This window comes from Triticum dicoccoides, chromosome 1A (assembly GCF_002162155.2).
Source record: "Triticum dicoccoides isolate Atlit2015 ecotype Zavitan chromosome 1A, WEW_v2.0, whole genome shotgun sequence".
In the NCBI taxonomy this organism is placed as follows: Eukaryota; Viridiplantae; Streptophyta; class Magnoliopsida; order Poales; family Poaceae; genus Triticum; species Triticum dicoccoides.
In genome coordinates, this window is record NC_041380.1 from 586,693,284 (window position 1) to 586,710,316 (window position 17,033).

A 17,033-nucleotide genomic window follows, 5' to 3' on the forward strand; every position below is an offset into this window, starting at 1 on the left:
GCATCAAAACCACAACGATAGTTTGTCAAGTTGGTGCTGTTTTAACCTTCGCAAGGACCGGGCGTAGCCACACTTGGTTCAACTAAAGTTGGAGAAACTGACACCCGCCAGCCACCTGTGTGCAAAGAACGTCGGTAGAACCAGTCTCGCGTAAGCGTACGCGTAATGTCGGTCCGTGCCACTTCATTCAACAATACCGCCGAACCAAAGTATGACATGCTGGTAAGCAGTATGACTTATATCACCCACAACTCACTTGTGTTCTACTCGTGCACAACATCAACGCATAAAACCTAGGCTCGGATGCCACTATTGGGGAACGTAGTAATTTCAAAAAAATTCCTACGCACACGCAAGATCATGGTGATGCATAGCAACGAGAGGGGAGAGTGTTGTCTATGTACCCTCGTAGACCAGAAGCGGAAGCGTTAGCACAACGCGGTTGATGTAGTCGTACGTCTTCACGGCCCGACCGATCAAGCACCGAAACTACAGCACCTCCGAGTTCTAGCACACGTTCAGCTCGATGACGATCCCCGGACTCCGATCCAGCAGAATGTCGGGGAAGAGTTCCGTCAGCATGACAGCATGGTGACGATCTTGATGTTCTACCATCGCAGGGCTTCGCCTAAGCACCGCTACAATATTATCGAGGATTGTGGTGGAGGAGGGCACCACACACGGCTAATAGATCTCAAGGATCAATTGTTGTGTCTAGAGGTGCCCCCTGCCCCCGTATATAAAGGAGCAAGGGGGAGGGGCGGCCGGCCAGGAGGAGGCGCGCCAGGGAGGAGTCCTTACTCCTACCGGGAGTAGGAGTCCCTCCTTTCCTTGTCCAACTAGGAGAGGGGGAAGGAAGGGAGAGAGGAGAGAAAGGAAAAGGGGGGCGCCGCCCCTCCCTCCTTGTCCAATTCGGACTAGAGGGGAAGAGGGCGCGCAGCCTGCCCTGGCCGCCCCTCCTCTGCTGCACTTTGGGCCCATGAGGCCCATTAACCCCCGGGGGGGTTCTGGTAACCCCCGGGGGGGTTCTGGTAACCCCCGGTACTCTGTTTTATATCCGATAACTCCCGGAACCATTCCTGTGTCCGAATATAGTTGTCCAATATATCAATCTTTATGTCTTGACTATTCCGAGACTCCTCGCTATGTCCGTGATCACATCCGGGACTCCGAACAACCTTCGGTACATCAAAATATATAAACTCATAATGAAACTGTCATCGTAACGTTAAGCGTGCGGACCCTACGGGTTCGAGAACAATGTAGACATGACTGAGACACGTCTCCGGTCAATAACCAATAGCGGAACCTGGATGCTCATATTGGCTCCTACATATTCTACGAAGATCTTTTATCGGTCAGACCGCATAACAACATACGTTGTTCCCTTTGTCATCGGTATGTTACTTGCCCGAGATTTGATCATCGGTATCTCAATACCTAGTTCAATCTCGTTACTGGCAAGTCTCTTTACTCGTTCCGTAATACATCATCCCGCAACTAACTTATTAGTTGCAATGCTTGCAAGGCTTATGTGATGTGCATTACCGAGAGGGCCCAGAGATACCTCTCCGACAATCGGAGTGACAAATCCTAATCTCGAAATACGCCAACCCAACAAGTACCTTCGGAGACACCTATAGAGCACCTTTATAATCACCCAGTTACGTTGTGACGTTTGGTATTACACAAAGTGTTCCTCCGGTAAACGGGAGTTGCATAATCTCATAGTCATAGGAACATGTATAAGTCATGAAGAAAGCAATAGCAGCAAACTAAACGATCAAGTGCTAAGCTAATGAAATGGGTCAAGTCAATCACATCATTCTCCTAATGATGTGATCCCGTTAATCAAATGACAACTCATGTCTATGGTTAGGAAACATAACCATCTTTGATCAACGAGCTAGTCAAGTAGAGGCATACTAGTGACACTATGTTTGTCTATGTATTCACACATGTATTATGTTTCCGGTTAATACAATTCTAGCATGAATAATAAACATTTATCATGATATAAGGAAATAAATAATAACTTTATTATTGCCTCTAGGGCATATTTCCTTCAAAACTGTCCTGTTTTTGACAGATTCTCTTTTCGATGCATAGTTTGCCTGTTTTCTACTTTCTATGGCTTATATTGCTTAATATAAATTGTAGAAATGGTATGGTACAGTAGGCGTCATGGGAGAAAAATTATGAATCTTGCATTGACAGTACCTAAGTGGTGATTTGCTTTCTTATAATAACGGAGCTTACAAGTTTTCTGTTAAGTTTTGTGTTGTGAAGTTTTCAAGTTTTGGGTAAAGATTCAATGGACTACAAAATAAGGAGTGTCCAGAGCCTAAGCTTGGGGATGCCCAAGGCACCCCAAGGTAATATTCAAGTACAACCAAGAGCCTAAGCTTGGGGATGCCCCGGAAGGCATCCCCTCTTTCGTCCTCGTTCATCGGTAATCTTACTTTGAGCTATATTTTTATTCACCACATGATATGTGTTTTGCTTGGAGCATCATTTTCTTTTATTAGGATTTGCTTGCTGTTATTTATAGTAATATTTTGCATCTTTTACTTCAATAAAAAGGTCAAGTATAACCTTTACCATGCTTATTTTACAAGTCCATATGTTGTTATTTTAAAAATAGAAAGTTTGCTGTTATGTTTTGGATATTTGTGAATAGTCAGAACATGATAAAATCTTGAATTTTTACACAATGAGTAACAACAAATTATCTACAGTGTGGTAATTTTTCATAATTTTTGGAGTTAAAGAAGTATGATTCTTCTTGCATTCTTTACAGACTATCCTGTTTAGACAGATTGCTGTTATGATTACATTGTTTGCATATGTTTGCTAGTTTAATGATTCTATTTGATGATAGGAGTATTAAATATGCAGAGGTATTTAGTATGCAATGTCAAATTATAATTTTAGTGATTTTCTACAGTAGAGAATGATAAGGTTTAGGATGGATTTATACTAACTTATCTCACGAGTTCTTGTTGAGTTTGGTGTGGATGAAGTTTTTAAGATTTAGGGAAACCGCGATATGAATGGAATTAAGGAGACACAAAAGCTCAATCTTGGGGATGCCCAAGGAATCCCTATTCAATATTTCAAGAAGTCTCAAGCATCTAAGCTTGGGGATGCCCCGGTTGGCATCCCACCTTTCTTCAACAACTATCGGTCAGTTTTGGTTGAGCCTAAGCTTTTGCTTCTTTACATGATATGTGCTATAGTTGCAATGTCATTTTATTTTGTTTTGATTGCTGTTTAAATAAAGTACTTAAGATCTGAAATTTTATTTATGATAAGGAGTCTTCACATAGTTACATAATTATCCAACTACTCATTGTGCTTCGCTTACATCTTTTGGAGTAGTTTGTTGTTTGCTCTAGTGCTTCACTTATATCTTTTTAGAGCACGACAGTGGTTTTATTTTGAAGAAATGGATGAACTCTCATGCTTCACATATATTATTTTGAGAGTCTTAAATAGCATGGTAATTTGCTTTGGTTATAAATTTAGTCCTAATATGATGGGCATCCAAGAGGGATATAATATAAACTTTCATATAAAGTGCATTGAATACTATGTGAAGTTTGATTCCATATGATTGTTTTGAGATATGAGGAGGGTAATATTAGAGTCATGCTAGTGAGTAGTTGTGAATTTGAGAGATACTTGTGTTAAAGTTTGTGATTCCCGTAGCATGCACGTATGGTGAACCGTTATGTGATGAAGTCGGAGCATGATTTATCTTTTGATTGTCTTCCTTATGAGTGGCGGTCGGGGACGAGCGATGGTCTTTTCCTACCAATCTATCCCCCTAGGAGCATGCACATAGTACTTTGTTTCGATGACTAATAGATTTTTGCAATAAGTATATGAGTTCTTTATGACTAATGTTGAGTCCATGGATTATACGCACTCTCACCCTTCCACCATTGCTAGCCTCTCTTGTGCCGCGCAACTTTCACCGGTACCATACACCCACCATAAACCTTCATCAAGATAGCCACCATACCTACCTATTATGGCATTTCCATAGCCATTCCGAGATATATTGCCATGCAACTTTCCACTGTTCCATTTATTATGACACGCTCCACCATTGTCATATTGCTTTGCATGATCATGTAGTTGACATCGTATTTGTGACAAAGCCACCATTCATAATTCTTTCATACATGTCACTGTTGATTCATTGGACATCCCGGTACACCGCCGGAGGCATTCACATAGAGTCATATTTTGTTCTAAGTATCGAGTTGTAATTCTTGAGTTGTAAGTAAATAAAAGTGAGATGATCATCATTATTAGAGCATTGTCCCAGTGAGGAAAGGATGATGGAGACTATGATTCCCCCACAAGTCGGGATGAGACTCCAGACGAAAAAAAGAAAAGAAAAAAAGAGGCCATAAAAAAGGAGAAAAGGCCCAAATAATAATAATAATAATAATAATAATAATAATAAATAAAAAATGAGAGAAAAAGAGAGAAGGGACAATGTTACTATCCTTTTTCCACACTTGTGATTTAAAGTAGCACCATCATCTTCATGATAGAGAGTCTCCTCTTTTGTCACTTTCATATACTAGTGGGAATTTTCATTATAGAACTTGGCTTGTATATTCCAATGATGGGCTTCCTCAAAATGCCCCAGGTCTTCGTGAGCAAGCAAGTTGGAGGCACACCCACTTAGTTTCTTTTGTTGAGCTTCCATACACTTATAGCTCTAGTGCATCTGTTGCATGGCAATCCCTACTCACTCACATTGATATCTATTCATGGGCATCTCCAATACCCGTTGATACGCCTAGTTGATGTGAGACCATCTTCTACTTTTTGTCTTCTCCACAACCACCATTCTATTCCACCTATAGTGCTATGTCCATGGCTCACGCTAATGTATTGCGTGAAGATTGAAAAAGTTTGAGAACATCAAAAGTATGAAACAATTGCTTGGCTTGTCATCGGGATTGTGCATGATTTAAGTATTTTGTGTGATAAAGATAGAGCATAGCCAGACTATATGATTTTGTAGGGATAGCTTTCTTTCGCCATGTTATTTTGAGAAGACATGATTGCTTTGTTGGTATGCTTGAAGTATTATTGTTTTTATGTCAATATTAAACTTTCGTTTTGAATCTTATGGATCTGAATATTCTTGCCATAATAGAGAAGATTACATTTATAAATATGTTAGGTAGCATTCCACATCAAAAATTCTGTTTTTATCAATTACCTACTCGAGGACGAGCAAGAATTATGCTTGGGGATGTTGATACGTCTCCAACGCATCTATACTTTTTGATGTATTCATGCCATCTTTATAATATTTTTACATGATTTTGGTATGATTTAGTTAGAACTAACCCGGACTGACGCTGTTTTCAGCAGAACTACCATTGTTTTTGTGTAGAAATAAAAGTTCTCGGAATGCGCTAAAAATGAACGGAGATTTTTTCTGGAAAATATAAAAAATAATGGAATGAAGAGTTACCGGAGGGGAGTCATGTGGGCCCCACGAGGGTGGAGGGCGCCCCCTGTGCCTCGTGGACTTCCGGTGGGGCTCCTGACTTGTTCTCGATGCCAACCTCTCCTATAAATCCCCAAACCTCCAGAAAATAACCTAGATCGGGAGTTCTGCCGCCGCAAGCCTCTGTAGCCACCAAAAACCAATCGGGACGCTGTTTCGGCACCCTGCCGGAGGGGGGAATCATCACCAGTGGCCATCTTCATCATCCAGGCGCTCTCCATGACGAGGAGGGAGCAGTTCACCCTCGGGGCTGAGGGTATGTACCACTAGCTATGTGTTTGATTTCTCTCTCTCGTGTAATTGATATGGCACGATCTTGATGTACCGCGAGCTTTGCTATTATAGTTGGATCTTATGATGTTTCTTCCCCTCTATCTCCTTGTGATGAATTGAGTTTTCCCTTTGAAGTTATCTTATCGGATTGAGTCTTTAAGGATTTGAGAACACTTGATGTATGTCTTGCATGTGCTTATCTGTAGTGACAATGGGATATTCGCGTGATCCACTTGATGTATGTTTTGGTGATCAACTTGCGAGTTCTGTGACCTTGTGAACTTATGCATAGGGGCTGGCACTCATTTTCGTCTTGACTCTCGGGTAGAAACTTTGGGGCACTCTTTGAAGTTCTTTGTGTTGGTTGAATAGATGAATCTGAGATTGTGTGATGCATATCATATAATCATACCCGCGAATACTTGAGCTGACATTGGAGTATCTAGGTGAGATTAGGGTTTTCGTTGATTTGTCTCTTAAGGTGTTATTTTACTATGAACTCTAGGGCTGTTTGTGACACTAACAGGAATAGCCCAATGGATTGATCGGAAAGAATAACTTTGAGGTGGTTTCGTACCCTACAATAATCTCTTCTTTGTTCTCTGCCATTACTGACTTTGGAGTGACTCTTTGTTGCATGTTGAGGGATAGTTATATGATCTAATTATGTTATCCTTGTTGAGAGAAGTTGCACTAGTGAAAGTATGAACCCTAGGCCTTGTTTCAACGCATTGCAATACCGTTTTCGCTCACTTTTATCATTAATTACCTTGCTGTTTTTATAATTTCAGATTATAAAAACCTATATCTACCATCCATATTACACTTATATCACCATCTCTTCGCCGAACTAGTGCACCTATACAATTTACCATTGTATTGGGTGTGTTGGGGACACAAGAGACTCTTTGTTATTTGGTTGCAGGGTTGTTTGAGAGAGACCATCTTCATCCTACGCCTCGCATGGATTGATAAACCTTAGGTCATCCACTTGAGGGAAATTTGCTACTGCCCTACAAACCTCTGCACTTGGAGGCCCAACAACATCTACAAGAAGAAGGTTGTGTAGTAGACATCAACGGGACGACACCCTACACATGTGCAGACTCTAAGATGTAAATTAGAGCTCAAATTGTGCATCTAAATCAAAAGAACTCCCACATACACTCCTCCACTAAAACCCACAAATCACTCTACTTCTAGAGCATTTAAAATGAGCTAAACTAGCAGTGAGAGATGAAAGGATGAAGTTGCTAACCTTTTAGAACACTTGTGTAGTTGGTGCACCGCCAAACCTAGACAAATCTTGGGGAAAATGGAGCTTGGACGTCGAGCTTGGAGAGGAGAAAGCTTAAGTGTGGCTCGGGCATTTCATCGAGCCCCACATGTGCATAGGAGGTGAGAGCAGAGCAGTGATAACCCACAAGTATAGAGGATCACAACAGTTTTCAAGGGTAGAGTATTCAAACCAAATTTATTGATTCGACACAAGGGGAGCCAAAGAATATTCTTGAGTATTAGTAGCTGAGTTGTCAATTCAACCACACCTGAAAGACTTAATATTTGCAGCAAAATATTTAGTAGAAAAGTAGTATGGAAGTAACGGTAACAGTGGCAAAAGTAACAATAGTAGTATTGTAGCAATCGTAACAGTGGCAATGGAAAAGTAACTTAGCAAAGATCAATATGAAACGAGCTCGTAGGCAATGGATCAATGATGGATAATTCTGTCGGATGGCATTCATCATGCAACGGTTATAACATAGGGTGACACAGAACTAGCTCCAGTTCATCAACATAATGTAGGCATGAATTTTGTATATAGTCATACGTGCTTATGGAAAAGAACTTGCATGACATCTTTTGTCCTACCCTCCCGTGGCAGTGGGGTCCTATTGGAAACTAAGGGATATTAAGGCCTCCTTTTAATAGAGTACCGTACCAAAGCATTAGCACTTAGTGAATACATGAACTCCTCAAACTACGGTAATCACCGGGAGTGGTCCCAACTATTGTCACTCCGGGGTTGCCGAATCATAACACGTAGTAGGTGACTATAACTTGCAAGATAGGATCAAGAACACAAATATATTCATGAAAACATAAAGGGTTCAGATCTAAGATCATGGCACTCGGGCCCTAGTGACAAGCATTAAGCATACCAAAGTCATAGCAACATCAATCTTAGAACATAGTGGATACTAAGGATCAAACCCTAACAAAACTAACTCGATTACATGGTAAATCTCATCCAACCGATCACGGTCAAGCAAGCCTACGATGGAATTACTCACGCACGACGGTGAGCATGATGAAATTAGTGATGGGGGTGGTTGATGATGACGATGGCGACGAATTCCCCTCTTCGGAGCCCCGAACGGACTCCAGATCTGCCCACTCGAGGAAGAACAGGGCTTGGTGGCGGCTCTGTATCATAAAATGCGATGAATCCTTCTCTCTGATTTTTATCCCCAAAAGTGAATATATGGAGTTGGAGTTGAGGTCGGTGGAGGTCCAGGGGGCCCACAAGGTCGGAGGGCCTCCCCCACCCTTGTGGCTAGGGTGTGGGCCCCCTGGTGCTTATTCTTTGGCCATTATTTTTTATTAGTTCCAAAAGTTATCTCTGTGAAGTCTCAGGTCATACCGAGAACTTTTTATTCTAACACCATGGCAATTCTGCTGAAAACAACGTCAGTTCAGGTTAGTTCCATTCAAATCATGCAAGTTAGAGTCCAAAACAAGGGCAAAAGAGTTTGGAAAAGTAGATACATTGGAGACATATCAAATCCCCCAAGCTTAAACATTTGTTTGTCCTCAAGCAATTCAGTTGACAAACTGAAAGTGATAAAGAAAAACTTTTACAAACTCTGTGTGATCTTATTGTTGCAAATATGTAAAGCCAGCATTCAAGTTTTCAGCAAAGATTATGAACTAACCATATTCACAATAACTTTTAGGTCTCACATTTACCCACATCAATGGCATAATCAACTAGCGAGCAATAATAATAAATCTCAGATGATAACACTTTTCTCAAAACAATCATGATATGATATAACAATATGGTATCTCAATAGCCCTTTCTGAGACCGTAAAACATAAATGCAGAGCACCCCTAAAGATCAAGGACTGACTAGACATTGTAATTCATGGAAAAAGAGATCCAGTCACAATCATACTAAATATAAATTAATAAAAATGCATACAAATGACAGTGGTGCTCTCTAACTGGTGCTTTTTATAACAGGATGATGACTCAGCAATAAAAGTAAATAGATAGGCCCTTCGCAGAGGGAAGCAGGGATTCATAGAGGTGCCAGAGCTCGAGTTTTGAAATGGAGATTGAATAATATTTTGAGCGGTATGCTTTCATTGTCAACATAACAACCAAGAGATCTTGGTATCTTCCATGCTACATACATTATAGGCGGTTCCCAAACAGAATGGTAAAATTTATACTTCCCCCCACCAACAAGCACACTCCACGGCTGGTCCGAAACAACGGGTACCATCCAACTAACAACAGTCCTGGGGAGTTTTGTTTGCAATTTTTTTGATTTGATTTGCTTTGAGCATGAGACTGGGCATCCCGGTACCAGTCATTTTCTCATGAATGATGAGCGGAGTCCACTCATCATGAGAGTAACCCACCTAGCATGGAAGATATTGACAGCCCTAGTTGGTACATGAGCTATTCGAGCATACAAAACAGATTATCATTTGAAGGTGTAGAGTTTGGCACATGAAAATTTACTTGGAACGGCAGGTAGATACCGCATATAGGAAGGTATGATGGACTCATATGGAACAACTTTGGGGTTTATGGAAGTGGATGCACAAGCAGTATTCCCGCTTAGTACAAGTGAAGGCTAGAAAGAGACTGGGAAGCGGCAAACTAGAGAGCGACAACAGTCATAAACATGCGTTGAGATTAACCAACATTGAATGCAAGCATGAGTAGGATATAAATCACCATGAACATAAATATCGTAGAGGCTATTTGATTTTGTTACAACTACATGTGTGAACATGTGCCAAGTCAAGCCACTCGAATCATTCAAAGGAGGATACCATCCTATCATACTACATCACAACTATTTTAATTTCCATGTTGGCACGCAAGGTAACCCATTATAAACTCCTAGCTAATTAAGCATGGCATGAGTAACTATAATCTCTAATTGTCATTGCAAACATGTTTCATTCATAATAGGTTGAATCGGGATCGATGAACTAATCATATTTACAAAAACAAGATAGGTCGAGTTCATACCAGCTTTTCCTCATCTCAATCATTTCATCATATATCGTCATTATTGCCTTTCATCTGGATGACTGAATGGTGTGCATAATAATAATAGTGCACGTGCATTGGACTAATCTAGAATCTGCAACCATTTATTCAAAGGAGAAGACAAGGCAATATGGGCTCTTTGTTAGATCAACAACAATGCATATGAGAGATACTCAACATTTTCATCATGGTCTTCTCCTCTCGACCCCCAAAGAAAAGAAAAGAATTTCAAAGAAACACACTGAAATATTTTTGGAGTTTTTGTTTTTCTGAAGAAAGAGAAACAAGAACGAGAAAAACTACGGGAAAACTCCCAAAAAACAAAAGAAGAACATGAAATCTTTTGGGGTTCTCTTTAATTTTTACTACTAAGCATGCATAGAAAGTAAACTAACTACAGCTATTTTTTTGTTTTTTCTTAAGGTTTTTCAAACACACAAGAAGAAAGCAAAAAAAGAAAGAAAATAAACTAGCATGGATAATACAATGAAAAAGTATGAGCACCGACAACTAGAATGAGTGTGTGAGCATGAATGTAATGTCAGTGAGAAATACATACTCCCCCAAGCTTAGGCTTTTGGCCTAAGTTGGTCTACGCCATGGATCAAAGTAGCCCTCTCCGATGTACTGCGGAGGATCCTGGGGGTTCCACTGGTTAGCAAGCTCCTGTGGCTCCCACTGATAAATAGACTCCTGGTATGGATCAGGTGATGGCTCTGGCTCAGAAGGCGGGGATTGTGTCCCCTCCTAGTATGCATGAATGTCCGCGGGCAAAACGAAGTACCTGCATGAATGAATATCGAACAAAACAGGTGCAGACAAGGTAACAATCTGAAAGGTGACCTCGCTAAATACCAGGTAATAAATAAGTCTCTTTTCCTCATCATGGCGAATAAACTTATGTGCTACCATGCTGTCATAATCTAAATGTGTAGTGGGTAGTAATTTCTCCTCTTATTCATGGTGCCTAATGGGTATCTCAAAGTGTTTAGCAAGACGGGAGGCAAAGATACCTCCGAAAATAGGACCCTTTTCACAGTTCATACTCATCCGTCTAGCAACCATAGCGCCCAAACTATAAGTTTTATCTCTATGTAAAGCGTGGCGCAAAATAGCAAGGTCAGGGGCACTAAGGCCTCCACTCTCTCCATGACAAATTAAACATCTCCCAGCAAATAATGAGTAATAGCGTAAAATAGGGAAATGAATACTAGCCACCCTCGCCCCGGACACTCCTCTGCCTTCCCCTACGGTAATTTCATGAATAAGGCCTTCCACATCACTAGGACGTGGTTTCTCGATGCTACCTTCATAAGGTAATTTACAAACCTCATAAAAGTCATAAAGCGTCATTTCTTTGTACTCATCATATAAGTGAAAGTCTACTGTGGGTGGTGATTTCCTAGCATGAAAATCAAAATTTTTGCACAAAAGTATTAGTAAGTAGGAGATACCGATTACACCGGTCGAGGAGGAAGTCGGTGATGCCTGCATTCCCAGCCAAATAATAGAAATCATTATAAATCCCAACTGCTTGTAAGAATGCATCACATCTCCATTCGCATGGCCAAATTTCCGCGGCACGAGGGAGGTTATACTTGGGCTTTTCCTTTTCCTCATTTTCATTTTCCTTCGAACCCCGGCTCGAGGAACCTCTCAACAATCTCCTCAACATTTTCTTCCTCTGAAAATTTCTGAAATTTTTAGTGACTCAAAATAAAAGTGAACCAAACCCAACAAAATTGATAGCAACTACTCCTATAAGTGCCTAGAGGCTATATCATGCATCAAAACTACCTTGGACCATATAAATTTGACATGCAAGATCAAGAACAAGGTCACCACAGCAACAAAAATTTGCAATGAATAAAGCACTAGAACAAAAACTAATTGGGCCATTGGAGGAGTCACATACCGAAGAACAATCCCCCAAAGCAGTTTTGTAAATGGAGCTTTGAGCAAGAAGATCGAAAATGGTAGCAAGATTATCAAGAACACGAGTTTGAGCAATGGAGTGATTTTTTCTGGAGGAGGAAGGAGTGGATGGGTGCTGGAATAAGTGGAGGGGGCACGTGGGTCCCACAAGGTCAGGGGGCGCGCCCTCCACCCTTGTGGCCAGCTGGTGAGCCCCCTGGAGCAAGAAATTCTAAAATATTCTATAAAAAATCATACCTAATTTTCAGGGCATTTGGAGATCTTTTATTTTCGAGACATTTTTTATTGCATGGATAATTTAGAAAACAGACAGAAAGCACTATTTTTGCTTTATTTAAACTAAATAAAAGAAAGTAAAAGATGGGTACAGAGAGTTTTGCATTCTAAATTCATCCATCTCATGCTCATCAAAATAAATCCATTAACAAGGTTGATCAAGTCTTACTAACAAACCCCTTCCGAATGACATGAAACTGGAGAATTTTCGAATAACACTAGGTTACCTCTACGGGGATATGAATTTCCCCAACAATAATAATATCATATTTCTTTTTGGCAGTAGGTAGAGGGAATTCAAAAACTCCAATAGTGATAGTTGAAAATTTTCCAATAGAATTGATACTATGCACTTGAGGTTGTTTCTTCGGAAAGTCTATCGTATGCTCATTACCATTAACATGAAAAGTGACATTGCCTTTGTTGCAATCAATAACAACCCCTGCAGTATTCAAAAAGGGTCTACCAAGGATAATCGACATACTATAGTCTTCGGGAATATCAAGAATAACAAAGTCCGTTAAAATAGTAACATTTGCAACCACAACAGGCACATCCTCACAAATACCGATGGGTATAGCAGTTGATTTATCAGCCATTTGTAAAGAAATTTCAGTAGGTGTCAACTTATTCAATTCAAGTCTACGATACAAAGAGAAAGGCATAACACCAACACCGTGTCCAAGATCACATAAAGCAGTTTTAACATAGTTTATTTTAGTGGAGCATGGTATAGTTGGTACTCCTAGATCTCCAAGTTTCTTTGGTATTCCACCCTTAAAACTATAATTAGCAAGCATGGTGGAAATTTCAGCTTCCAGTAACTTTCTTTTATTAGTAAAAATATCTTCCATATACTTGGCATAAGGAGGCATTTTAAGCATATCAGTCAAACACATATGCAGATAGATAGGTCTAATTATTTCAACAAAGCGCTCAAAATCCTCATCATCCTTTTCCTTGGATGGCTTAGGAGGAAAGGGCATGGGTTTCTGAACCCATGGTTCTCTTTCTTTACCATGTTTTCTAGCAACGAAGTCTCTCTTATCATAACGTTGATTCTTTAATTGTGGGTTATCAAGATCAACAGCAGGTTCAATCTCTACATCATTATCATTACTAGGTTGAGCATCAGCATGAACATCATTATCAGCGTTATCACTAGGTTCATGTTCATCACCAGATTGTTTCTCAGCATCGGAAATAGAAATATCATTGGGATTCTTAGGTATGTCTATAACAGGTTCACTAGCATGCAAAGTTCTATCAGTTTTCTTTTTATTTTTATTACTAGGACTAGGTGCATTAGTATTAGTTCTCTGAGAATCCTGCTCAACTCTCTTAGGATGGCCCTCGGGATACGAAGATTCCCGGGTCACCTTACCACCTCTAGTCATAACCCTAACAGCATTATCATTATTCTTACTATTCAACTCATTAAGCAAATCATCTTGTGCCTTAAGTACTTGTTCTAGTTGAGTTGTAACCATGGAAGCATGTTTACTAATAAGCTTAAGATCATTAACAATTCTATTCATATAATCACCCAAGTGGCCAAGCATGTAAGCATTAAGTTTCAATTGTCTACTAACATAAGCATTGAAGTTCTCTTGTTTAACAATAAAATTATCAAACTCATCTAAGCATTGACTAACAGACTTATTATGAGGAATATCACCTTCATCAAATCTTCGGAGAGAGTTTACCTCTACTACCTGTGTTGGGTTATCAAGACCATGTATTTCTTCAATAGGTGGTAGATTCTTAACATCTTCAACTTTAATACTCTTTTCTTTCATAGATTTCTTTGCCTCTTGCATATCTTCAGGACTAAGAAATAGAATACCCATTTTCTTCGGAGTTGGCTTCGGAGTTGGTTCAAGAATTGTCCAATCATTTCCATTACTCAAAATATTATTCAATAGCAATTCAGCTTGCTCAACAGTTCTTTCCCTGAAAACACAACTAGCACAACTATGTAGGTGGTCTCTGGAACCATCGGTTAGTCCATTATAAAAGATATCAAGTATTACATTTTTCTTGAGAGGATGATCAGGCAGAGCATTAAGTAATTGGAGAAGCCCCCCCCCCCAAGCTTGTGGGAGACTCTCTTCTTCAATTTGCACAAAATTAAATATTTCCTTTAAAGCAGCCTGTTTCTTATGAGCTGGGAAATATTTAGCCAGGAGAAGTGATAAATCATATCCTGGGGATTACGCACACAACCGGGAGAAAGAGAATTAAAACATAACTTAGCATCACCCTTTAATGAGAAAGGAAATAATTTAAGGATATAGTAATATCGATTTTTTTCCTGATGAGCAATTAGGGTAGCTATATCATTCAATTTAGTAAGATGTGCCACAACAGTTTCAGATTCATAACCATGAAAAGGATCAGATTCAACCAAAGTAATTAACTCATGATCGACAGAGAATTCATAATCCTTATCAGTAACAAAGATAGGTGAAGTAGCAAAAGCGGCATCATATTTCATTCTAGCATTTAAGGATTTTTCTTTCAGCTTAGCTAACAATTTTTTAAGATCTTCTCCATCATTGCAAGCAAAGAAGTCACTAGAAGTTTCTTCATCCATAACATGACCCTCAGGAACAACATGCAATTCATATCTAGGGGGAGAATCATAATCATCAGTTTCAGTAATTGCATTCTCTCTAACTCTGGCAAGTTGTTCATCAAGAAATTCACCTAGTGGCACAGTATTATCAAGCAAAGAAGTAGTTTCATCATAAGCATCATGCATAGTAGAAGTGGCATCATCAATAACATGCGACATATCAGAATCAATAGCATGTGTAGGTGTCACAAGTTTACTCAAAATAGAAGGAGAATCAAGTGCAGAGCTAGATGGGAGTTCCTTACCTCCCCTCATAGTTGAGGGAAAAATCTTGGTTCTTTGATCTTTCAAATTCCTCATAGTGATCAACAGATATAAATCTCAAGTGACTCAGAGAATAGAGCTATGCTCCCCGGCAACGGCGCCAGAAAAAGGTCTTGATAACCCACAAGTATAGGGGATCGCAACAGTTTTCGAGGGTAGAGTATTCAACCCAAATTTATTGATTCGACACAAGGGGAGCCAAAGAATATTCTTGAGTATTACCAACTGAGTTGTCAATTCAACCACACCTAAAATACTTAATATCTACAGCAAAATATTACTAGCAAAGTAGTATGGAAGTAACGGTAACAGTGGCAAAAGTAAGAGTAGTAGTATTGTAGCAATCGTAATAGTGGCAACGGAAAAGTAACTTAGAAAAGATCAATAAGAAACGAGATCGTAGGCAATGGATCAATGATGGATAATTATGTCGGATGGCATTCATCATGCAACGGTTATAACATAGGGTGACACAGAACTAGCTCCAGTTCATCAATATAATGTAGGCATGTATTCCGAATATAGTCATATGTGCTTATGGAAAAGAACTTGCATGACATCTTTTGTCCTACCCTCCCGTGGCAGCAGGGTCCTATTGGAAACTAAGGGATATTAATGCCTCCTTTTAATAGAGTACCGGACCAAAGCATTGGCACTTAGTGAATACATGAACTCCTCAAACTACAGTCATCACCGGGAGTGGTCCCAACTATTGTCACTCCGGGGTTGCCGGATCATAACACGTAGTAGGTGACTATAACTTGCAAGATAGGATCAAGAACACAAATATATTCATGAAAACATAAAGGGTTCAGATCTGAGATCATGGCACTCGGGTCCTAGTGACAAGCATTAAGCATAGCAAAGTCTAGCAACACCAATCTTATAACATAGTGGATACTAGGGATCAAACCCTAACAAAACTAACTTGATTACATGGTAAATCTCATCCAACCCACCACGGTCTAGCAAGCATACGATAGAATTACTCATGCACGGCGGTGAGCATCATGAAATTGGTGATGGAGGATGGTTGATGATGACGATGGTGACGGATTCCCCTCTTCGGAGCCCCGAACGGACTCTAGATCTGCCCTCTCAAGGAAGAACAGGGCTTGGCGGCGGCTCCATATCGTAAAACGCGATGAATCCTTCTCTCTGATTTTTCTCTCTCCAAAAGTGAATATATGGAGTTGGAGTTGAGGTCAGTGGAGGTCCAGGGGGCCCACAAGGTCGGAGGGCGCGCCCCATCCTTGTGGCTAGGGTGTGGGCCCCTGGTGCTGATTCTTTCGCCAATATCTTTTATTAATTTGAAAAGTTATCACCGTGAAGTTTCAGGTCATTCCGAGAACTTTTTATTCTGCACAAAAATAACACCATAGCAATTCTGCAGAAAACATCGTCAGTCCGTGTTAGTTCCATTCAAATCATGCAAGTTAGAGTCCAAAACAAGGGCAAACGAGTTTGAAAAAGCAGATACGTTGGAGACGTATCAAACAGCACACACCTCCCACACGCCGGTCGGCCAAAAAACAAAGGAGTGAGCGGGTAGGGGCGAGCATATATATATGCATCTCTTTAGTCCCGTTTGGTGGCTAGAACCGGTACGGAAGACTGACCTTTAGTCCCGGTTCCAGCCACCAACCGGGACTAAAGGGGTTGCGCCAGGAGCGAGGACCTTCAGTCCTGGTTCGTCTCTGGAACCGGGACTAAATGGGTCAGACAAACCGGGACTGGTGCCTGCCGAGGCCCAGCCGACGCCCTGGCCGCTCGAACCGGGACGGATGCACCCATTTATCCCAGTTCGTAAC